This window comes from Myotis daubentonii, chromosome 15, assembly GCF_963259705.1.
Source record: "Myotis daubentonii chromosome 15, mMyoDau2.1, whole genome shotgun sequence".
Taxonomy (NCBI): Eukaryota; Metazoa; Chordata; class Mammalia; order Chiroptera; family Vespertilionidae; genus Myotis; species Myotis daubentonii.
The window spans coordinates 5,394,304-5,419,853 of record NC_081854.1 but is presented as its reverse complement, the minus strand read 5'-3'; the positions used below and the strand labels follow the sequence as shown (position 1 = coordinate 5,419,853).

General features: G+C 43.8%; 2 protein-coding genes and 1 pseudogene across 2 annotated transcripts in view; 1 reads left to right on the top strand and 2 right to left on the bottom strand.

The window, feature by feature from the left end:
- Positions 1 to 25,550, top strand: part of LOC132216086 (zinc finger protein 883-like) — a 681,654-nt gene that overhangs the window by 440,944 nt on the left and 215,160 nt on the right. The gene's annotated exons all lie outside the window — the stretch shown is intronic.
- LOC132216080 (zinc finger protein 345-like) overlaps positions 1 to 25,550 on the bottom strand; it is a 325,901-nt gene that overhangs the window by 167,585 nt on the left and 132,766 nt on the right. The window lies entirely within an intron of this gene.
- On the bottom strand, positions 6,237 to 25,328 carry LOC132216068 (zinc finger protein 665-like; annotated as a pseudogene).

Here is a 25,550-nt window from a genome sequence, read left to right as displayed (position 1 = left end):
AATAGAAATTGACAGGATTAAAATCAACTGGTATAAATACGGATGTAACAAGACAATAAACAGCAGAACCTCTCTGGAGATCCAGACCAGAACTTGGCTGGAGATCCTGGCTGTAGATCCTGGCTAGGCTGCTGACCAAGTGAACACTGTCTCTGTGTCCTTCCTTCTTCGCCGACTCCGTCTATGCCTTTGGGAACCCCTGGACCTGCTGGGGTTGGACCCCGGCAGATTCTGGTCAAGGGCATGTACCTGGGTTGCGGGCACATTCCCAGTAGGAGATGTCAGGAGGCAGCTGATAGATGTTTCTAACTCTCTCTCCCCCTTCCTCTCTGTAAAAAAATCAATAAAATATATTTAAAAAATAAGTAAATAAAATGCTTTGATACAGCCCTAGCCAGTTTGTTTAATTGGATAGAGCTTCACCCTGCATACTGAAGGATCCCAGGTTTATTTCAGGATAAGGGTACATGCCCAAATTGCAGGCTTCATTCCCAGTAGGGAGTGCACTAGAGGCAGGCAATCAATGATTCTCTCTCATCATTGATGTTTCTCTCTCTCTCTCTCTTCCTTTCATTTCTTCTCTGAAATAAATACTTAAAAAAAAAAAAAAAAAACCTGTGGAAAATTTATACCATGGAATACTCTGCAGCAGTAAAAAAGAAGAAATTTTTCCTTTACAGACAGCATAGGAGCACCTGGAAAGCATCAAACCAAGTGAAATCAACCAATCAGAGAACGACAAATATCACTTGATCTCACTCAGATAGGAAATCTGATTAACAAAATATAGTGCTGAATGGAGTGGATTCAGAGACATGGAAGGGAATCTGAATCTCAGAGGAAAGGAATAGGAGGGGGGTGGGGAAACAGCCTCAGGTAAGGATTAAACACACACACACACACACACACACACACACACAGTCACCTGAGCCTTGAGGTTTGTCTTCTGTTCTCTGAATACATTGGGAAAACACTTGCTTGCTGTGTTCTGAGTGTGCTCTAAATTTGTGTTTATTAATCTTTGTTCAATCAGCTGAGTCTCTGGAAATGCTGATACTCCTCCATGTAACTTTCTCCTGCTTCACATGAGTCAATTGCTTTTGGTGATGTTGAAAGAAATGTCCAAACTTGTGGAGAATTTTTCTAAGTTTATGTGACCCAAGCTGGTAACAGTGCCAGGAAGCAGAATAACAATAAATTGCTTGTGAGAATGGCAGGTTTGCACCGTTTTTATACATGAGACTAAAGAAGAAGACATAAATGGGTTACCTGACATTCACTGCTGATAAATTGGGGACAGGAGCTAAGGAGGAAAATCTCTGAGATTGGATAAAAAGTAAAAAAAAAAAAAAAAAAAAAAAAGACATAAACTTCTTTTTAAGTTTATCTGATAGGTAACAGTTAATATTTAACACAACAATAATTAGGGCTCTGTGATCTTCTGTGTTCAAAGATTGTGCTTAGGATTCTGTGAAACAGAAATGTCCCTGAAAATCCAAAAGTCTGTTATCCCTGATGCAAAAAGACAAGAGACAGGCTCAATAAGCTAAAATTTGCCCCTTGCAAAAAATTAAAAAACCACACACACACACAACAACGACAACAACGTGGACTGGGACATAAATACCCCTGTGGCTGTAATGGGGCGACCCGTGGAGAAGATCACCAGGGACTCAGATGAAAGATTTAGGAGCCTTTATTAAGCTGGCCAGCGACTACAGTTGCAAAGGGTGAACTATAAGAATTACAGCATTTTTATTTGCAAAAACCACAAAGTTACAAAAACCTTAGTTCCCAACACTGTATAGTATCAATACCTTCCTATCTATGTGTTTTAGGAACAGAGAGTACAGCATATTGAGAAGGAGGCATGAGACCCTATCTCAAGGCCTGGCCTGATGTCAGTACCCTCCTATCTATGTGTTTTAGGAACAGAGAGCACAGCACGCCCCATCTGGCTGAAGCACCAGATATGCAGTCCAGCACAATGACTACCTTTTACTTAGAAAATTTTAACTTCAAAGCATCCTATGTGGGCACTTTTAGCCTCCAAGTTTGCAAGATTGGCTATGCTATGTCAGGCTCCCCGAGCCTGCTAGGTTTACTGTGTGCCATCATTTTTGTCCATCCTGGGGAGTTAGAACCTGTGGGTTGAGGAGAAAATTCAAGGAGTGGTTTATTAACTCCGGGACACATTGCTGATGCTCCGCTGAACACACTACCTTCACTATTGCTGCTGTGCCTTTATTTTGTCTCCTAGGAGTCACTCCTCAGGTCACTAAAGCCTTAGGTTCTAAATGTGGTGGAGGTATTTTTAAGGATAAGAAAAAGGACTTTATTTTCTTTGCTGTGGCCTTCCACAATTTATGAGAAGCACTGGCACCCAAGATTGTTGTCTCATCTAATTCCACAACACCTCTATTAAAACTGCTGAACAAGATATTTTCAAGGCTACATTCTTGCTATCCCTCCTCCTTGCTGTTGACACACCTCAGACATACTTGACACCAAGGACCTCTTGATCATAATCAATGACAATGACTGCTGCACAGAAGATAAACAAGCCTGGATTTCTTCAGATCTGTGAACACACGGCTAATGTAGTCTTTTCTTCAAAATAAATTTCTGGGTGCTGCTTTAGATGAAGTCCATTCCTTCTAGTGGAATTAGGTGAGTGTTTCTGCAGTGAAGTAACTGAACAAAATGGCAAAGGCCATCATCTGAAAAGCCACCTTCACCAACAGTCAGAAAATGTGTGTGGATAGTCAGTTAGGGTAGATGGTGAGGAAAAGCACAGTAAGGAACTCCTTCGTGGCCCAGTGTGCTGTGCACTGTGGTGACGAATTGTACTCAAAAGGACTCTGTTCCAACCCAGAGATGCATGGTACAGACACAGGAGACTGGGAAAGAGGACTTGAGTCCAGAACATGACTTGGGCTGCAGAGCCATTGTCTAATTTAGCCAGTAGGCATACAGAGGACAGAATCACATCACCAGTAGGTACTAGCATGAATGACGTGAGCACCCGTCCAATGAGACAGGTTCATCCAGGACTCCAGGATCACTTGGGAATATCAGGTCCCCAAATTCATGTCCAATTTTATCTACTCCTGCAGAATGAATGTCAGTGCCACGTAGGAACATCATTTGAAGGTCGAACTGAGGCAAGAAATTCATCTCAGTGGATGGGGTGACAGCATAACACCCAACATGTGTGTGAAGGTACAGGGACCAGACCAAATTACCCAGGTCTCATGTGGGTCAAACTCTGTTCTGGGATCAAAGGGAAGCAGACAAGCAGCAGCTCACTCTGAAAGCAGGATCCCCTGGAAAAACCACTGCAGCTGAGGAATCATAGCATTGCCCTGAACAAGGTGAGGCCAAGGGTGTAAAGGGAATGGGAGGAAATGCATAACTGCAACCATGGAAACAGGAGCTTCAGCTGAGACACCCAGGTCCTCAGACTGTACCAGCTCCAGTGAGGGCTGCACATCAGTGGTAGAGACTGTGCCTGACGCTGAAGAAAACAATGGGTTAAAATCCAGCTCTTGAATCGGACACTTGTCTGTGGTGTAAAATTGGAGAGCTGACTTCATTTTTCAGATACTGAATATGTTGAGGAATTTGATGTGAGTTTCTACTTGTCCAGCTTGCTGTGAGAATTGAAAGAGTAAATGCTCAAAAATCTAACAATAAAATCCTGGCAACAAGTAGTCAGCTTGTTACTTTTATTGATGTTGGAAGGCCAGAGTAAGCGCCATCAATCACCTCATGTCACATTTAGCCAACTGAGATTCAGGGAGCTCTAATGAAGCTGCTGGAGATTCCCAGGTGGGGCCAACCACAATGACACCTGAGTGCCCACAGCATCTGCCTCCCTGCAGCAGAGTCACTGGCTTCTTACAGGTCCCATTTCTTAGTAAACTGCACCCAAAGACAAATGTCCTTGTGAGCCTCGGGGAGTGAGAAGTGCCTGGCCGAAGAAGGTCTCTGCAGGGAGATGCTGGAATTCAAAGGAGATTGAAGGAGAGAGAGAAAAAAATCAATGCTAAGAGAGAATCATTGATCAGCTGCCTCCTGCATACCCCACAGTGCGGTTCAAGACGGGGCTCAGGTATCTTCCGTGACTGTGAATGGAACCATGATGTGCTGGTTCATATGTTTAAAATAGAGACCTGGTGCACGAAATTCATACACTCAGGGGGGATCCCTCAGTCGGCCCTGTGCCCTCTTGCAGTCCAGGAGCCTGTGGGAGATGTCCAACTGACAAAGGTAAATAACATTTATATCCATATAAAGAATTATACAGAAATGTTTGTACCACCTTTAATAGAAATAACCAAATATTTATTAAAATGGACATAATACTGATATATTCAAAGAGAAGAACATCTACCAGAACCCTGGCCGATTTGGCTCTGGATGGAGCAAAGGCCTATAACCCAAAGGGTCCCAGGTTTGATTCCAGCTAAGGCACAATCCTTGGTTGAAGACTCATTCCCAGTCGGTGCCTTGGTCACCGTTGATGCAGGAGGTAACCAATCAATGTGTTTCCTTAATATCAATGTTTCTCTCTGTGTTACCCTCTCTCTCTTACACTCTCAAAAAGAAAAAAAATCACTAGAAAAATATCCTTGGGTGAGGATTAACAACAAAAACAAAAAGACTATCTACCAAAAAAAAAAAAAGAAAGATCAGTTACTAATGTATCTTTATTAAATGTCCAAGAATTTCTCAAATATAATTTTAAAGCAAAAAAATATTTAGAGCCGAAACCGGTTTGGCTCAGTGGATAGAGCGTCGGCCTGCAGACTGAAAGGTCCCAGGTTTGATTGCGGGCATATCCCCAGTAGGAGATGTGCAGGAGGCAGCTGATCGATATTTCTCTCTCATCAATGTTTCTAACTCTCTATCTCTCTCCCTTCCTCTCTGTAAAAAATCAATAAAATATAATTAAAAAAAATATTTAGAAAAAGCAGAGTTCCCTCTTAAAATGGAATGTAAAATCATGGTTATCAGGAAAGCTGTGAAGAACAAGGACAGGTTAAATGAGGTCATGAAGCAACTTCACAGTCATAGATATGCTAAGTATCTACACTAATAAAAGAGAAAAATGGTAATCAGCGTACGACGATACCCTTTTCATTGGCTAATCAGGGCTATATGCAAATTAACTGCCAACTATGAATGGTAGTTAACTGCCAACAAAGATTGGCAGTTAACTGCCAACAAGATGGCGGTTAATTTGCATATGTAGGCACAATGCAGGGAGGCGAAAGGGAAAGCAGGAAGAAGCCCCCTGCCACTGACAGTGATCGGAAACCCAGGGGGGAGCTAAGAGCTGGGGGGCAGAGCAAAGGCGGCCCTGGGGCCGCCTTTGCCATGCCAACCAGCCATGATCGGAGAATCAGGCGCCTTTGCGGCCCTGGCCAGTGACAGTAGGAAGTAGGGGTGGAGCCAGCGATGGGAGCTGGAGAGGGTCGAAGCTGGCAGTCCCGGGATTTGGGGTCTATGTTAAAAAGTCCAACATACATACATATGGTTCCAACATGCAAACAAGCAAACAGAACAGATAAAATAGTTGCGGGTAGGATACACAATGTATGCGATTCAATATATGAGATAAATTTCAGACTAATGAGACTTCACATATTTTCATATACAACTGTTAAGTCCTAACTAAGAAACTACATTTTCAACACATCTGAGAAATTTTTTACATTCGGACTCTTTGTGCACAGCAAATTTACAATTAGGCTGAGAGATATCTCACATTAATTACACTCTTTAAGATGATCTCCTGTGTAAACTCTGTAATGACAATGAAGGTGAGAGTTAGTTGTAAAAGATTGTCCATATTCAATGGATTTATAAGCATTTTCTCCTGTATGAACTCTCTGACAGTGAAGGTTGGTGCTACTGGTATAAAATTTCCCAGAGTTAATGCATTTATACGGCTTTTGTCTTGTATGACTTCTCTGATGACGGCAATGGACATAGCTTCTGGTAAAAGATTTCCCACATTCACTGCATTTTAAAAGCCTTTTCTCCCGTGTGAACTCTCTGATGATTTTGGAGAGCTCTGTTTTCACTGAAAGTTTTCCCACATTCACTACATTTATAAGGCTTTTCTCCTGTATGAATTCTCTGATGACGACAAAGTTTACTGTTACAGGTAAAAGATTTCCCACAGTCACTGCATTTATAAGGCTTTTCTCCTCTATGAACAATCTGATGATTTTGGAGAGCTTCGGTTTCAGTAAAAGTTGTCCCACAGTCACTGCATTTATAAGGCTTTTGTCCTGCATGATTTCTCTGATGACGGCGATAGACATCGCTCCTAGTAAAAGATTTCCCACATTCACTGCATTTAAAAGGCTTTATACCAGTGTGAACTCTCTGATGATTTTGGAGAGTTTTGTTTTCACGGAAAGTTTTCCCACACTCACTACATTTATAAGGCTTTTCTCCTGTATGAACTCTCTGATGATGACAAAGTATACTGTTACTGGTAAAAGATTTCCCACATTCACTGCATTTAAAAGGCTTTTCTCCAGTGTGAACTCTCTGATGTCTGTGAAGTTTGAAATTAGTGGCAAAAGATTTCCCACATTCATTGCATTTATAAGGCTTTTCTCCGGTGTGAACTCTCTGATGAATGTGAAGGTATGATTTAGTGGTAAAAGATTTCCCACATTCATTGCATTTATAAGGCTTTTCTCTTGTGTGAACCCTCTGATGAATGTGAAGGTAAGAATTAGTGGTAAAAGATTTTCCACATTCATTGCATTTATAAGGCTTTTCTCTTGTGTGAACCCTCTGATGAATGTGAAGGTAAGACTTGGTGGTAAAAGATTTCCCACATACACTGCACTTATAAGGCTTTTCTCCAGTGTGAACTCTCTGATGTGTGCGAAGTTTCAAATAAGTGGTAAAAGATTTCCCACATTCATTGCATTTATAAGGCTTTTCTCCCGTGTGAATTCTCTGGTGAATGTGAAGGTAAGATTTAGTGGTAAAAGTTTTCCCACATTCATTGCATTTATAAGGCTTTTCTCTGGTGTGAACTCTCTGATGAATGTGAAGGTATGATTTAGTGGTAAAAGATTTCCCACATTCATTGCATTTATAAGGCTTTTCTCCTATGTGAACTCTCTGATGAATGTGAAGGTAAGACTTAGTGGTAAAAGATTTCCCACATTCATTGCATTTATAAGGATTTTCTCTTGTGTGAACCCTCTGATGAATGTGAAGGTAAGACTTGGTCGTAAAAGATTTCCCACATACACTGCACTTATAAGGCTTTTCTCCAGTGTGAACTCTCTGATGTGTGCGAAGTTTCAAGTAAGTGGTAAAAGATTTCCCACATTCATTGCATTTATAAGGCTTTTCGCCTGTGTGAATTCTCTGGTGAATGTGAAGGTAAGATTTAGTGGTAAAAGATTTCCCACATTCATTGCATTTATAAGGCTTTTCTCCTGTGTGAACCCTCCGATGACTGTGAAGTTGAGAGTTAGTGGCAAAAGATTTCCCACATTCACTGCATTTAAAAGGCTTTTCTCCAGTGTGAACTCTCAGATGATTTTGGAGAGCTCCGCTTTGGATGAAAGTCATCCCACATTCACTGCATTTATGAGGCTTTTCTCCGCTATGAATTCTCCGATGCTGACAAAGTGCACTTTGCCTGGTATAAGATTTCCCACATTCACTGCAGTGAAAAGGCCTTTCTCCAGTGTGCACTCTTTGATGACGACAAAGTTTAATGAAACAGTTGTAAGCTTTCCCACATTCACCACATATATAAGGCTTTTCTTCAGTGTGAATGCTCTGGTGAGAAAGAAGGCTACCGCTCTGGGCAAAAGATTTCCCACATTCACTGCATTTATAAGGCTTTTCTCCTGTGTGAACCCTCTGATGACTGTGAAGGTGAGACAAAGTGATAAAAGATTTCCCACATTCACTGCAGTGATGAGGCCTTTCTCCAGAGTGCACTCTGTAATGATGATATGTGCGAGCATTGAAAGTTGAAAAAGACTTTCTACACTCACTACACTTATAAGGCTTTTCTCCAGTGTGAATTCTCCGATGACAATGAAAGTTACTGATGTGAGTAAAAGATTTCCCACACTCATTGCACTCATAAGGCCTTTCTGCTGTGAGAACGCTCTGATCATAATAGACGGCATTGCTATTGGTAACAGGATTTCCACATTCACTGCGCGCATAGGGCCTTTCTTCAGTGTGCAAAGCTTCATATTCACCTAGGGTGTTAATACTGCTAAAAGCTTTCCCATATTCACTGTACTCATAATGCCTTTCTTCAGTGTGCAAAGCTTCATATTCACCTAGGCTGTTACTATTGCTAAAAGCTTTCCCATATTCACTGTACTCATAATGCCTTTCTTCAGTGTGCAAAGCTTCATATTCACCTAGGCTGTTACTATTGCTAAAAGCTTTCCCATATTCACTGCACTGATAAGGCCTTTCTCCAGTGTGACCTTGCTGTAAAAGAGAAAAGCTAGAAAATTTGGTAAAATATTCCCCACATTCAGAGCACACAAAACATCCACTTCCAACATTGACATCCTTTTCCTGAATAAACGTGTGGGTACAAGTAATGTCTTTCTTAGATTCTTTTCGGGCGTAATAATTTTTTGTCCTTTGAAATGTCATCCGTGTCGAAATAGCATTTGGATGGTCCCTGGTCTGAGTAGCGTTTAGCTGGAGATGTCCTGATTCAGTAAGAACACCCTGCCCAACCTCCCCACAGGTGAAACCATTTTGGGACACATTGAAATTGCAGCTGTTTGCAAGGGAGATCCTGTCCACACCTCTAGTTAAAGTCTTCTCTCTCATATGCCATTGTTGAATATTTACACTGAAATAAAACCATTTTGCACAAGCCCCACACCTCAACATTATCTGTCCGTGTTGTGTTCCCGGCAGCTCCATCACGTGGAAAATGTTTCCCAAGACTAGTCCACAACTCTCACAGGGGTGGCTCTTCTGGGAAGACAAAGGTAACTGGGGATTCCATGCCTGTGAAACTCTCACAAAAAAGTTCTGTGCAGTCGCTGCCTCCTCATTCTCTGCTCCACAGCAGCAACCTGAACAAAAGGAAACACTGGTAAAGTACATGTTCACCCTATGAAATCAGAATATCTGCACCACAAATGCTTATCTGTCATGACTAGGCCTGATTCCATAGAAAGATTTTAAGGACCAGTGAGGTATACTCTGAGGAAACTGTTGTTATGCATATTGTGGCCCCAAAACTCAGTTAATGATGAAAAGCAAACCGAGAGAGGGACAGAAGCACAGGATGGGACACAAATAAGAGAGGAAGGCTCTACTTATTTTTCCTGCACAAACGGCTGCCATTAGGACCTTACATGTTCTCCATGTGAGTCTATGTAGAATAATTTAAAACAGCTCAAGGCCATAAAAATGTATTGTATTAGACCACATGATGTTCAACGTCAATATAATAATATGTGTGCACTCCAAGGTACTGCAGGCATGAACTAATGTTAGAGGGCAGAAAAGAGAGACCTGTGAAAGAGGCACAGGTGCAAAGTCAAGAGAGGTGAAGGTTATCAATGGGCTGGGAATCCCAGTAGAAATGATCACTACGAAAACTGAGTGCTGACAGAACCAAGATGGCGGAATAGGTAAACACCAGAAATTGCTGCCACGCACAACCGCTTCAACAATACAACTAAAAGACAAAACAGACATCATCCAGAACCACAGGAAGACTGGCTGAGTGGAAATTCTACAAAAAGAAGGAAAGAGAAAAGCATACTGAGACTCAGAGGAGGTGCGGAAGTAGAGTGCAGAGGTTTGGAGGCGCACGCGGAAAAGGCTGGCAACTGAGCATGTGGCCCAATTGGAAAGGGCTGGCAAATGAGGTCACGGTTGTCTTTTTCAATCGGGAGGGAGTCTCAAGCTCCCTACTGCTCTGAACTCCAGCTCCGGGCGAGTCTCTGGGGACCAAGACTCATTCGGGGAGAAACCGGACTGTCTGGCATCAGTCGGAACTCGAGGGTGGCTCTCTCTCAGGGGTACCTGCAGAGATTACAGGGACACTGAGTCACTGGGCCTCTAAGGGTAGGAATGAGGAGTAGGCATAGCTGCTTGCTCCGCCCTGTTGATCCCCTGAGACCCCGCCCCACCCAACCTGTGAGTAGAGGCTTTTCCACATCAAAGGCCTGGCCCTTTGCAATCTGAAAATTACCGAACAAACTGCAGCCGGGTCAGAGCGACCCAGAACTTCCAGAAGAAGGCACAAGGCCCGACAGCACCTAGCATTGCTTCACAGCTGGGCCTCATCTGGGCACCTACAAACCCCAAACAAAGAAGAGGAATCTACAGATCTCTCTGTAGCTCCTGCTGAGTAGCCTCAGGCAGAGGCTAAATTAGCCCCTCCTTAGAGATCCAAGAGCCAGTGTACCCAGTGGTCAGAGTGGGACAATCCAATTACAACTCCTCAGATCCATAAGGGACACACTCAGTGGGCAGAGTCAGTGAGCACCAAAGCCCCACTGAAGCAAGTCTTGCCCCAGAAGGGTGTCTCAAGCACAGAAGTTCTCCCACTGCAGACACAGTTGATTCTCACAGCCAATGGGCCTGGAGGTCAATTCTTCCCAGTGATACCAACTACAATCAAGGCTTAACTACAACAAGACTGTGCACAAAGCCCACAAAGGGCTGCACCAAGAGTAATTGTGGAGGCTGAGCCACTGGGCCCTATAGTACGCCAAACACAGAAAGCCACCCTATCAACACAAGGAAGCATAAAAAATACGGAGCCAAGAAAAAGGTAACATCTGAAAGGAATAGAGGAAAGCAAACTACTGGATACAGAGTTCAAAACCACACTTTTAAAGGTATTTCAAGAATTTTCTAGGAACCGCCAATAAATTTAGTGAGACCCTCAAGAAATCTAGTGAGACGCTCAAGGTTATGAAAAAGCACGAACTAGAAATTAAGCATACACTGACTGAAAAAAAGGATATTATGAAGATTTCCAACACAGACTAGAGGATCGCATGAATAAAGTCAAAGATTTGAAATACGAAGAAGCAAAAATCACCCAACCTGAAAAACAAAAAGAAAAATGAATGCAAAAATATGAAGATAGTGTAAGGAGCCTCTGAGATAACTTCAAATGTGCCAAAATCCAAATTATGGGGTGCCAGAAGAGAGCCAGCAAGATACTGAAAACCTATTTGAAGAAATACTAACAGAAAACTTCCCCTACCTGGTCAAAGTAATAGACTTCCATGTCCAGGAAGCGCAGAGAACCCCAAACAAAAGGAATCCAAAGAGGACCACACCAAGACATATCATCATTAACACATTGTTTGGAGGTAGTTTTTATCGTCCGCGCTCTACTACCAGTCAACTTAAAGGTATAACTAAAACGTATAAATACGTTTCCCGCTTTCAATGCGTTAAAATGCCAAGAGCAAAAGACAAAGAGAGAATCTTAAAAGCAGCAAGAGAAAGAAACTCAGTTACCAACAAGGGAGTACCCATACCGACTGTCAGCTGATTCTTCAAAAGAAACTATGCAGGCCAGAAGGGAGTGGCAAGAAATATTCAAAGGGATGAATACCAAGAACCTACAACCTAGATTAATTTATCCAGCAAAGCTATCATTCAGAATTGAAGGTCAGATAAAGAGCTTCACAGATAAGAAAAAGCTAAAGGAGTTTTCACCACCAAACCAGTATTATGTGAAATGCTGAAGGGTATCCTTTAAGAAGAGGAAGAAGAAGAAAAAGGTAAAGATACAAATTATGAACAAAAATACACAGCTACCCACAAGTGAATCTAAAAATCAAGTGAATAAATAATCTGATGAACAGAATAAACTGGTGAATATAATAGATTCAGGGGCATAGAAAAGGACTGGACTGACTATTCTTGGGAAGGAAAAGGGTGTGGGGGGTGTGGGAAGAGACTGGACAAAAATTGTACACCTATGGATGAGAACAGTGGGTGGCAGGGGTAAGGGCAGAGGGTGGGGTGGGAACAGGGCAGAGGGGAATTATGGGGGGGAAAAAGAAGAACAAATGTAATAGTCTGAACAATAAAGACTTAATTAAAAAATTAATAAAGGTTGCCAAAAACTTAAAAAACATAAATATATAAATAAAAAACCCGGGTGCTGGACCTATTTATCCTTCCCTCTGTACTCCAAGCCTGTGGCAGCTACTAAGCTTTTAACTCTCTGTATAGCTTTCCCTTTTCGAGAATGTAATGTAGTTGGAATCACACAGTATATACCCTTTTCAGACTGGCTCTTTTTACTAAGCGATATATATTTAAGTTTCTTCCATTCCTTTCTTGGCTCAAGGGGTCATATCAATGTGGGGAGGTCTTGCTTCTTGGTATTCCCATTCCTAGTTTGATTTTTCTCTATTTTCTCTTTTCATTGCTGAATATTTCATTGTACAGATGCACCACAGTTTGTGTATCCACTCACCTTTTAGGGGACATTTTGGTTGCTTACAGTTCTATGCAATTAGCAGTAAAGCTGCTATAAACATTACAAAAAAAAAAAAAAAAAAGGCTGGGTTTCCAGCTATGAATGTAACAAAGGCCAGCCAAGAATTCCTCCCCAGTGACCCTTCTCCAAGACAAGACCACCTGTGACACCACTGTGTCATTAATAAAGCACTGTTTCGCCGTACCCGGTCTGCACCAGTGAATATAACGTCAGCCTGTGGACTGAAGGGTCCCAGGTTCAATTCCAGTCAAGAGCATGTATCTTGGTTGTAGGCACTTTCCCAGTAGGGGCTGTGTAGGAGGGAGCTGATTGATGTTTCTCTCTAATTGAGGTTTCTAACTCCCTATCCCTCTCCCTTCCTCTCTGTAAAAAATTCAATAAAATACATTTAAAAATAAATAAAATCATGTTTCTTCTGTGATGCACAAAGGATTCTTCCCCTTAAATCCCACTTGACCCATTCCATGGGATAAACGATGCAAATCTTCAGAGAAAAACAAAAAAGGTGGATGATCAACACTGTGGTAGAACAACAAAGTCAAATGAGACAACAGACAAATGACCTATTTGAGCCCTTGCTGGCTTGGCTCAGAGGATGGAGCGTCTCCCTGTGGACTGAAGGGTCCTAGGTACAATTCTGGCCAGGGCATGTGCCGGGGTCGCAGGCTTCACACCCAGGAGGTGGTGTGTAGGAGGCAGCCGATCGATGATTCTTTCTCATCATTGATGCTTCCATATCTACCTTCCTCGCTGAAATCACTAAGAATATATTTTTAAAAACCCACCTATGTTAGTGACATCCGAAAGAATGCAGAACTGGAGATACGACCATCTCACCCAAGCCCAGTGTAAGTAGACAGCTACTCACGAACAAAAACCCCATATGAAATAGGAGTAAGAGTAACATGAAGACAGTATAACAGACAAAAATAAAGAAGTGTACAGAAAGAATGACTAGAAAAGACTGGGTGAATAAATATATTTGAAAATACGTACAGTAAAAAACAAGGGTCAGAATTACCTCCAGCAGCCCCTGTGCTTTTGCTATCATTGACCAAAGTGGCCTGTTCTTAAAAGAACACTAGAAACTTCTGTGTTTAAAAACCCCATAATGCCTTGTCCAGTATGGCTCAGTTGGTTGGAGCATCATGCTGTGTACCAAAGCGTTGAGTATTCAATTCCCAGTCAAGGCACATATCAGTATATGGCTTCCATTTACAGTTACCTTGTGTGCAGAAGTCAGTCGATGGATATTTCTCCCTCACACGGATCTTTCTCTCCCTCTCTGTCTCCCCCCAGCCATCTCTCTTCCTCAAATATTTAAACAAGCATCAGTAAAAGGAGATAAAGCAAAATAAAACAATACAAATATTGGCTACTCTTGACTTCGACTAAAGCAAAGAACAAAAGCCAACAAACAACAATCTTCACGGGAGTAGAGGAGGCTGGGGAAAGTCAATTGGGGAAGAAAAGAAAAATGTTCAAAGAAATGAAAGGTAAGACATTATACCTGACACTAGGAACCACAAAGCATCATAAGAGATGTTGAGCCCTAACTGGTTTGGCTCAGCGGATAGAGTGTCAGCCTGCGGACTGAAGGGTCCCAGGTTCGATTCCCGTCAAGGGCATATACCTTGGTTGTGGGCACATCCCCGGTGGAGGTGTGCAGGAGGCAGTTGACCAATGTTCTCTCTCATCGATGTTTCAAACTCTCTAGCCCTCTCCCTTCCTCTATGTAAAATATCAATAAAATATACTTTTACTTAAAAAAAAAAAAGATGTTGATGTTAAGAGAGAACATGAACTTCCATAGAGAAATCTGTCAAGATCCCATATGAGCTTCTGAAATTAATAAACAAATTCAGAGCCCTGGCCATGTAGCTCTCCTGTTGAGTGTGTGGTCCCGATGCACCACGGCTGTGGGTTTTCTAGGCACATGTAGGGGACAGCCAATAAATGCTTAGATGGGTAGAACACCAGATCAGTTTACCTCTCTTTCTCTATTTCCCTTCCTGTCTCTAAAATCAATAAATAAAGGCTGCCCAGTATGGCTCAGTGATTGAGCAAAAACCCATGACCTAGCACAGTGGATCTCAACATTCTGGTCCTTTAAATACAGTTTCTCATGGCTGACCCAACCATAACACTATATTCCTTGCTACTTCATAACTGTAATGTTACTACTGTTATGAATCGTAATGTAAATATCTGATATGCAGGATGATCTTAGGCGACCCTCTGAAAGGGTTGTTCGACTGCAAGAGGGGTCGCAACCCACAGGTTGAAAGCAGCTGACCACGGAGATCAAAATTCCAGCCCTTCTCAGAAGATATGTGCAGGTTGCCGGCCCAATCTCCATTGGGGGGTGTGCAGAAAGCAGCTAATCAATGACTCTCTCATTATTCATGTTTCTATTGCTCTCTCCTTCTTTTCCTCTCTGAAATCAATAAAATATACTTTAAAAATAAATAATTTAAGGAATCCTATCTAATAAAAGAGAAACATGGTAATCAGCGTACGACCACTACCCTTCCCATTGGCTAATCAGGGCGATATGCAAATTACCTGCCAGCCAAGATGGCGGCTGGCAGCCAGGAAGCTTGAAACTAACATGAGGCTTGCTTGCTTCAGTGACAGAGGAAACCAATGTTCCTTGCCAACCTTGGGGGCCTCTGAGCCTGCCGTTTTAAACACTGTACCAAATATAGAAGCTAAACAAAACCCCAGAATCCTGCTTTCAGTGAGCTGGGATCTCAGAGCTGGAGTTATACATTGTTTTGATTATAGAACTGAAACAAACCAGATACCTACTTTCAGCATCAGAGGCCTAAGAGCTGGAGTCTCAGAGCCAAAGGTGGCCCAGAATAAAAAAAAAAAATGAAAAAAAGGAGCGGTTGGGAGCTTCTGTCACCTGCCAGCCTGAAAACAGCCCTCAGCCCATCACCCAGACTGGCCAGGCACCCCAGTGGGGACCCCCACCCTGAAGGGTGTGTGACCAGCTGCAAACTGCCATCATCCCCTCACCCAGGCTGGCCAGGCACCCCACTGGGGACTCCTATCCTGATCCAGGACCCCCTTCAGGGCAAACCAGCCGGCAGCAACACGTGCACAAGGCCTTTATCCTATATAGTAAAAGGGTAATATGCCTCCCAGCACCGGGATCAGTGGAGCCGCGAGGCCTCCCGGGACCGGGATTAGCGTGACAGGGTCAGCGCCCAAACCTCCTGATTGCCCTGCAGCTCTGTGTGTGACAGGGGGTGGGACCACAACCTCCCTATCGGGCATGCTCTGTTCGGGACAGGGAAAGGCGGCCCAACCCCCTGATCAGCCCTGCTCTGTGCCTGATAAGGGGGAGCTCCCCAACCCCCTGATCGCCCTGCGGCTCTGTGTGTGACAGGGTGTGGCGCCCCAACACCCTGATCGGCCCTGCTCTGTGCGTGACAGGGTGCGGCGCCCCAACCCCTCCCCCCACGGGCCCTGCTCTGTGTGTGACGGGGTACAGCTATAACCTTCCCATCGGTCCTGCCCTCAGTGTGACAGTGGCGGCGCCCCAACGCCATGATCGCCCCTGCTCTGTGCGTGATAGAGGGCAGCGCCCCAACCGCCCCCCACGGGCCCTGCTCTGTGTGTGACGGGGTAGAGCCATAATCTCCCCATCGGCCCTGCCCTGACTGTGACAGGGTGCAGCACCCCAACCCCCTGATGCGCCCTGCTCTGTGTATGACAGGGGGCAGTGCCCCAACTCCCCCATCGGCCCTACTCTGTGAGTGACGGGGGGAGCTCCCCAACCCCCTGATCGGCTCTGCTCTGAGCGTGACAGGGGGTAGCTCCCCAACCCCCTGATGGGCCCTGCTCTGTGCGTGATAGGGGGTAGCTCCCCAACCCCCTGATCGACCGTGCTCTGAGCCCGACCAGGGCCTGCACCTCGGGATTGGGCCTGCCCTCTGCCACCCGGGAGTAGGCCTAAGCCAGCAGTTCATTATCTCCCGAGGGGTCCCAGACTGCGAGAGGGCACAGGCCGGGCTGAGGGACGCCCCCTTCCCCCGGAGTGCACAAATTTTTGTGCACCGGGCCTCTAGAAAATAAATATCCGTGGCCCATGTCACTGAGTTTTCAGAGTGCCTGCTTGTACACTGGAAGGTCATGGATTTGATTTTCTGTAAGAAGCAGGTATGTGGCTTTGAGATTCAATCCCCCTCCTGGTAAAGGCACATGTGTGCGGCAACCAATTGATGTTTCACTCTCTCGCTCTCTCTCTGCTTCTCCCTTTCTCTCTCTTAGAAAAAAAATCATTGGTAAAAATATTCTCACTATTCAGGTGAAGATAAAAGAGAAAGAATTGAATTCAGAAATGTTACGGGAGAGGAGATCCAAGATGGCGGTGTACGCAAGGGCTTATACTCTCTTCATTCCACAACCACATCAAAATTACAACTAAAATGCAGAACAACAATGAGCCAGAACTCCTGGAAAGCTGGCTGAAGGGAAGCCTTAGGACAGTGGTTCTCGACCTGGACTGCACATTAGAATCACCTGGGAATGTTTTCAAAAACCTGATTTCTGGGACTCATCATTAGTAACAATGAAACAGAATTTCCAAAGGATGAGGCCCAGATATCAGGATTTTGAAAAGACTCCCAGGTGATTCTAATGTACAGCCAAGGTTGAGAACCACTATCTTAGCACTAGACAGGTAAAGTGGAAAGCACACTGATACTGGTAGGAGGTAGAGAGTAGAGAAGAATGGAAGGTGTTGGTCGTGTACCCATGTGGGACACTTTTTTAACTGGGAGAGAGATCGTCTCTGCAGAGGTCACCTGGAAGAAAAAGCGGTCCCAGTGTCACAGCAGATGCCCAGCACAGCGTCCCAGACTGGGGAAAAAAGGCCCTACTGGCAGTAAGAACTACGGGCTGTAAAAACCAGTGCGGACTGGGGCTCAGTGACACAGAGGCTGCAGGAGATCCAGCTGCTCCTCTTACAAGGCCAGTACCAAAATGGAATTTACAACCTCCCGCTTCTTCTTGACCTCCAAGGCCTGGTGAGCCTGGTGGTGGAGGGGCGAATCAAGACACATATGAGAGGGAAACAGGCCTAACTGGAATCGGGGCAGGAATTCGGGCGCCGCTTTCTCTCAGACAGAGGTGCATGCTGTGGTCATTATACCTATGCTGCCACATCTGAGGTGGCATGTCTTACTGACAACCATTCTGTATGCTCCAACTGGTGATTCCCTGAGACCTCACCCCATCCAATTTACAACTCCACCCAAGCTGTGTGCAGCAGCGTTTGTATATGAATTGCCTGCCCTTGCTCAGGCTAAAACCTGTCAAACAAGTTGCAGTTCAGTCAAGGAGCCCCAAACCTATCAATAAATGGCCTATTCCTGGCACAAGCACTAGCCTTCCTTGCTTCACAGCTGGGCCTCATCAGGGCACTTCCAAACTCCAAACAAACAGGAGATTCTGCAGATCTCTCTATAGACGCTGCTGGGTGGCTCCAGGCAGAGGCTGACTTTATACTTCCCTGGAGACCCAAGAGCCAGTGTACCCAGTGGTCAGTGTCATACCATAGCAGCTTAAAACTCCTCACATCCATAAGCCATATACTCAAGGTTCAGACTCACTGACCACCAAAGCCCAACTGATGCATGTCATGCTCCATAGGGGTGTCTCCTCCACAGCAGCTCTCCCACTGTTGTTGTAGTTACACCCAGTAATGCTAAAATCCTCAAGAAGGGTCCTAGGTACAACTCCGGCCAGGGCATGATTTCCTTTCACCACGTAGGGGAAGTTTCTATTAGGATTTCGTCTTTTTTTAATTTTCCTCAAGAAAATTCCGGCAAATCAGATCCAGCAATATATTAGAAAGATCATACACCATGACCAAGTGGGATTTATTCGGGGAATGAAACATAGTACAATATCTGCAAATCAATAAATATGACACAACATATGAACAAAATGAAGGACAAAAATCATATAAGCATATCAATTGATGCAGAAAAAGCAGTTGACATAATCTGACACCCTTTCTTGAAAAAACTCTCAGCAAAGTGGGAGCCCAAGGATCACACCTCAACATAGTAAGAACCTTATACGACATACCCACAATCAGCAAAAACTACAACCATTTTCCCTAAGAACAGGAACAAGACAGGGATGTCCACTTTCACCACTCCTGTTTGATATAAAACTGGAAGTGCTAGCCATACAATCAGACAAGAAGCAGAAATTAAAGGCATCATAACTGGAAAAGAAGAAAACTGTCATTATTCAAAGATGACATCATATTGTACATAAAAAAACCCTAAAGACTCCATCAAAAAACTACTAAATTTAATAAATGCATTCAGAAATGTGGCAGGATACAAAATTAAGAGCCAGAAATCTATGGCTTTTTTATACACCAATGACGAACTCTGAAAAAGAGAAACAAACAAACAAACAAAAAATCCTATCTACTACTGCAACAAAAAAATTAGGATACCTAGGAATAAACTTACCTAACTAAGCAAAAGACCTGTATGCCGAAAACTACAGGAAGTTGAAAAAAAGAGATACAAGAAGATATAAACAAATAGAAAAATATACCGTGTTCATGGACTGGTAGAATCAACATGATTAAAATGTCAATACTACCCAAAACAATCTGCAGATTCAATGCAATCCCCATTAATATACCAACCGCATATTTCACAGCCCTATAATAAGCGCTCCAAAAATAGATATGGAATAATAATAATAATAAAAAATAGTCTCAGCAATCTTGAGAAAGAACAAAGTTGGAGGCATGACACACCAGATAACAAGCTATATTGCAAAAATGCCTGGTACTGGCACAACAACAGACATATAGAACGAAGCAACACAGCAGAGAATCCAAAAATCGACCGAAGCCATCATCCTCAACAGGTGTCAAACGAGACAACAGCATACAATGAAGTCAAGATAGTCTCTTGAATAAATTGTGTTGGGAAAATTGGACAGATACATGCAAAAAAATAAACTAGACCACCAACTTTTATCATAAATCTGTAAACTTAAGATGGGAAACAATAAAAATCTTAGAAGAATCCACAGGCAGCAAAATATCAGCCATATATCCTAGCAATGTCTTTACAGATACAGCTCCTAGGGCAATGAGGGCGAACCTTTGACACATGTGTCAGAGGTGACACGCAATCTCATATTTTTGTTGATTTTTCTTTGCTAAATGGCATCATATCTCATAATAGACAAACATGGTAATTGAGCGTACCTTCGCTATGCCTCCATTGGCTAATCAGAGTGATATGAAAAATATCCAACTAAGACGGTGTTTAATTTACATACATAGGCGCCTAGGGGAGGAGCGAAGACTGAAGGCAGCTCCAACTGGAGCAGCGAAGGCCTGGGTCCGTGGTGCCGGAGGAAAACCGGTGCCGGCAGCCAGGGGAAGGGAACACCTATTGCACAAATCTTTTCGTGCAACAGACCTCTAGTTGAAATATAAAAAATAAGCATCAAAAATATAAATGTTTGTTTTACTATGGTGAGAGATATCAAAAAATTTCTATATGTGACATGGCACCTGAGTTAGGTTAGGGTTTTTCAAAATGATGACACACCGAGCTCAAAAGGTTCACTATCACTGTCCTAGGGAAATGGAAACTAAAGAAAAAATGAACAAATAGAACTATGTCAAGATAAAAAGCTTCTGCACAGCCAGAGAAACCATCAACACAACAAGAAAGCCCATATTTGCTAATGTTATATTTGATAAGGGTTTATTCTGCAAAATTCACATGAACTCATATTTGGTAAGAAAAAGAAGGTAAACAATCCAATCAAAAAATGGGCAAAAGGACCTAAATACACAATTTTCTTGAGTGGATATACAGAAAGCCAAGAAATATAAAAACATGCTCAAAGTCACTTATCTGAGAGATGCAAATCAAAACGACAATGAGATATCATCTCACACCTGTCAGGTTGCCTATCATCAACTAATCAACAAAGGACAAGGTGCTGGCAAGGATGTGGAGAAAAGGAACCCTGTGCTCAGCGGGTGGGAATGCAATCCCCATATTGGTACAGACACTGTGGAATATAATGTAGAGTTTCCAAAAAATTAAGAATGGAACTCCCAATTGACCCATCTAGGAAAATATCCCAAGAAATAAAAAACAGCCCTAGACGGTTTGGCTCAGTGGATAGAGCGTCAACCTGCAGGTTGAACGGTCCCAAGTTCAATGCCACCCAAGGCAACATGCCAGGCTGTGACTCGATTCCCAGTAGGGTGCATGCAGCACGCAGAGATCAATCAATCTCTCCTATCACTGATGTTACTATCACTCTCTCCCTCTCCTTTCCTCTCTCTGAAATCAATAATGAAATATTTAAAAAAAAGAAAAACAAATCAGAAACACCAATCAGAAAGGACATATGCACCCCTATGTTCATAGCAACACAATTTACAATAGCTAAGATTTGGAAATAGCCTACCTGCCCATCAGTAGATGAGTGGATTAAAAAACTGTGGTACATCTACACAATGGAAAACTAGGCTGCTGTTAAAAAGGAGGAACTCTTACTATTTGCAACAGCATGGATGGAACTGGAGCGCAATCATGCTAAGCAAAATAAGCCAGGTGGAGAAAGATAAATATCACATGATCTCCCTCATTTGTGGTCAGTGAGGGAAAATCGCGACATATGTAATACCATATATATTACTTTAAACAATAAAGAATTTTTAAAAAAGAAATGTTGTGAAAATATCCATACTACACAATGCAATCTACAGATAAAATGGAATCCTGAGGATAATTCTTATGATATTTTACAAAGACATGAAAAGAGAACCTTGAAATGTATAGAACTAAAAAATGTGAATAGCAAAAACAATCGTGAGTGAGAAGCAAGCTGGTAGCATCACACTTCCTGACTTCAATTTCTTACAAAGACATAGCAAGCAAACATTGTGTTGCTGAAGAAACACAGACACATACATCAACAGACCAGAACAGAAAACACAGAAATAGGCCGAAACCGGTTTGGCTCAGTGGATACAGCGTCGGCCTGCGGACTGAAGGCTCCCAGGTTTGATTCCGGTCAAGGGCATGTACCTGGGTTGCGAGCACATCCCCAGTAGGAGCTGTGTAGGAGACGGCTGATCAATGTTTCTCTCTCATCGATGTTTCTAACTCTGTATCTCTCTCCCTTCCTCTCTGTAAAAAATCAATAAAATATATTTCAAAAAAAATAAAATAAAAATAAGAGAAAAGTAAAATGTTTAAAAAAAAAACTGCAAGACACAAGAAGAAGGGAAAGATAGTTTCTTCAATGAATGGTGCTGCTGAAAATGAATACTCACATGGAAACACAACAATACTGGACACCACTGTTAAATTTAACACAACATGCATAACAGAATTGAATATCAGCGCTAAAACTTAAAACGCCTCAGGACAACCTAGAGAAAAAGTGTTGGAGATTTGTTATGACATGATTTTCTGAATGTGACACCAACCACTAAAAAAACACAAACAAACATTCGAGATGGCAACCAATAAAGAAAAAAGCTTCTTCACAGCACAACAGCAATACACAAACTGAAATGAAAGGAAATCGAGAGAACAGAAGAAAATAATTGCAAATCCTATGAAGGGATTGCTTGGAGAGATTGTGGATTCAGTTCTGATCAGCACAATAAAGCGAATTTTGACATACAGACAGAAATTCAGTCAAATAGTTGGAGTTCCCAGGGAATACTAAAGTTATGTTAATACTATATTGGGCGCTAACAACAATGCAATGACTTGTCTGAAAACCAAACTCGATATAACTTCATTAAAAATACTTTATTGCTAAGCACTAGCAACAAGCACCAGAGCTTGCCAAAAACACGGTGGCACTAGACCTGCTGAACGCAGGGTTGCCAAAAACCTGGACTTTGTAGAAAAGCGAGTATGGGGAGCAATATATGCAAAGCACAATTAAGCACATGCAACAATATGTGCTCCTGTATGTAATAAGCAATTAATATATAAAATATATAGTTAGAACACTCTTTAACCAAAAAATACAGTTAAGAAACAACATAAGGATGTAGAGACAATTCTACAAAAAATATGTACAAATGACCAACAAGAATATAGAAAATGCTTTCCACACTGATCAAGGTGGAATCTCTGAGGCTTCCTGCAACACTACCAACCACAAGTCCTTCCCTGTGAATTTAGTGCAGCGGGGAGTATTGGAGCTTCAGGAATAGAAGGGAGCAGTGGAAACAGACCAACCCTCCCCAGGACAGCAACTACCCAGGAAACTGGAAAAACAAGTAGTACCACAGTCTACATGGGAGGACAGAGCACACCCTGGGGGATGGGGCCTGGGAAACCTCAAAGTCAAGTCCAGGTGTCTGGTGAGACTGAGGGAGGGTCTTACCCAGCGAGGATATAAGTTCAAAGTTCTCCAGCATCACGTTCAGGTACAGCTGTCTCTGACCCTCATCAAGGAGGCTCCATTCCTCCCTGGAGAAGTACAGGGCAATGTCCTCAAAGGTCACGCCAACCTGTCAGAATGGAGACAATTAAAACCAGAGCTGCCTTTCTGAGAACCAGTAACTCTACTTCTTATACAGCTCCCCCCCCCCCCCCCCTCAAGCTCCTCCAGGGCACGCGGGTTAGTGTGGACACCAGGCCCTAATGCTTATCACAGTCCAATTACTCACTGTGATTGCTGTCAGCAGAGCAGCTGGGTCTGATGGGAAACTTTGGGGGAGGAGAGAGGAGGGAGCAATGCCATTTAAGGTCTGGGCGATGCCTGCAGGGCCCCAGCCTTCCTGCCAAGCAACACCACTGAAGTCTCCTAGATCCTGCCCCCAAGACAAAGCCATGCGCGGGTTTATGCTTCACCTTTAAGTCCCCACACCAGGTCCGGGACCATCAGCTCACACTTCCTCCAGATGTGCTCACCACTGGGTAATGTTCATCCCCTTCCCATGTTCAGACCCAGGTTCACTCCCTCAGCTCTGCCCGCTTCCGGCTCCAATGCCACTGGATCTCGCTGGACTCACCCATGAACTTGGCATATGGCGTGTAGAGAGCTTGGAGTCCAGCCGGATCCAGGACCACCCCAGGCTCCTGATGGACCTCACAGCCGGGAAAGCCCCGAATGAGTCTGTGCCGTCCTCCCTGCAGCCTCTGATCTTTCCGTCAATACTCACAGCCACATCCTCAGGGACCTTCAGATGCAAGTCACCCCCGTCCTCTCTGCCCTGCACTTGCTGTGTCCTCAGAAGCCACAACACTCCTCTCTCCCCTCCGCCTTCCTCACGGTCCTCCACGCGGGACTGAGCTGCAGGACGGGACAGGCGCCCTCCCCAGGCTGTGGTGTGTGTGTGAGGAAGCGGTGAGGGCCTGGGGGACTCGAACTCACCTCAGCCCGTCTCCTCAGCGGGGGCGCCGCCATTGCCCTCTGTGGCCTGAGCCGGGCGGGAGTAGAAGCCGCTGCAGGAATGGCGGTCCCTGTCCCGGCCCTGGCGTGGGTTCGGGTGGCGACTCCGAGCTTCAATCCCAGGTGGGAGCTGTGAGCATCACTGGCGGCTCCCACCATGGGCTGTGAGGCAGGGAGCACCACTGTCCGGCCTTCTCCACGGACTGCAGACACGGAAAACCTCACCGCCTGAGACAAAAACCTGAAAAGACGAAATCCTGCCACAAAGATTACCGGTCCCGCCCTCCCGAAGCCCCCAAACGGAAGTGCCTTCTCTGACCCTCCATTGGCTCCGCCTGATGCCATTCCAGGCTTGGCCTTCTGGGTAATGTAGTTTCTAAGCGCCAAGGCCAGGATCCAGTATTTCTCACTTGACTGTAGGACTGGATTTAGGGGCAAATAGCCCAAGAACACACCAAGTACACTCAGGGTCCTCTAGAGCCTTCAGGGGAGGTGATTTCCTGGGCAAGTTTGTTTCTCCTGCACCTGAAGGGCTTTCTTTAGCTGCGGTTTTGCATATATTTGTTCAGGACTTGCTGTTTCTGAAGGGCAGGCATTGTGTCTTCATTCAAGACTTTTGGCATGTGTTTCCCTGGGGCCATATGTAACTGGAGGAGGTTGTTCAAGACTCTAACTGCCTTAACCTGCCTCCATTAAATCCATTATACAAAGTTAAGGTCACAAAACAGATGCTCATACTTAACGGCATCTGCTTCTGATGCCATCCAAAGTGTCAGCACTGCCTGGGCTGCAGGGTGGATAAGATGGACAAGAAACATATGAAAAGATGCTTTAAGTCACAGATCATCAGAGAGATGGAAATTCAAGCAACAATTACGTGTCACCTCACTCACTGCTTTCACAATGGCTGCCATCAACAAATGAACAAAATTCAAGTGCTGGCGAGGATGTGGAGAACAGGGACCCTTGTACACTGCTGGTGGGAATGCAAACTGGTGCAGCCAGTATGAAAATCAGAATGGACTTTCCTCAAAAAAATTAGTATGGAAATTCCATTCAATCCAGTGATTCCACTTCTAGGAATATATTCTAAGAAACCTGAAATAATAAGATAGAATATATACTCCCTTCTGTTGATAACAGCACAATTAACAATAGCAAAGGTGTGGAAACAGCCCAAGTGTCCATCAATAGACAACTGGATTAAAACGCTGTGATACAGCCCTAGCCAGTTTGGCTCATTGGATAGAGCGTCACTCTGCAGACTGAAGGTTTATTTCAGGACAAGGGTACATGCCCAGGTTGCAGGCTTCATTCCCAGTAGGGAGTGCACTAGCGGCAGCCAATCAATAATTCTCTCTCATCATTGACGTTTCTCTCGCTCTCTCTTCATTTCTTCTCTGAAATAAATACTTAAAAAAAGAAACCTGTGGAAAATTTATACCATGGAATACTCTGCAGCAGTAAAAAAGAAGAATTTTTACCTTTACAGACAGCATAGGGGCACCTGGAAAGCATCAAACCAAGTGAAATCAGTCCGTCAGAGAAGGACAAATATCACTTGATCTCACTCATATAGGAAATGTGATTAACA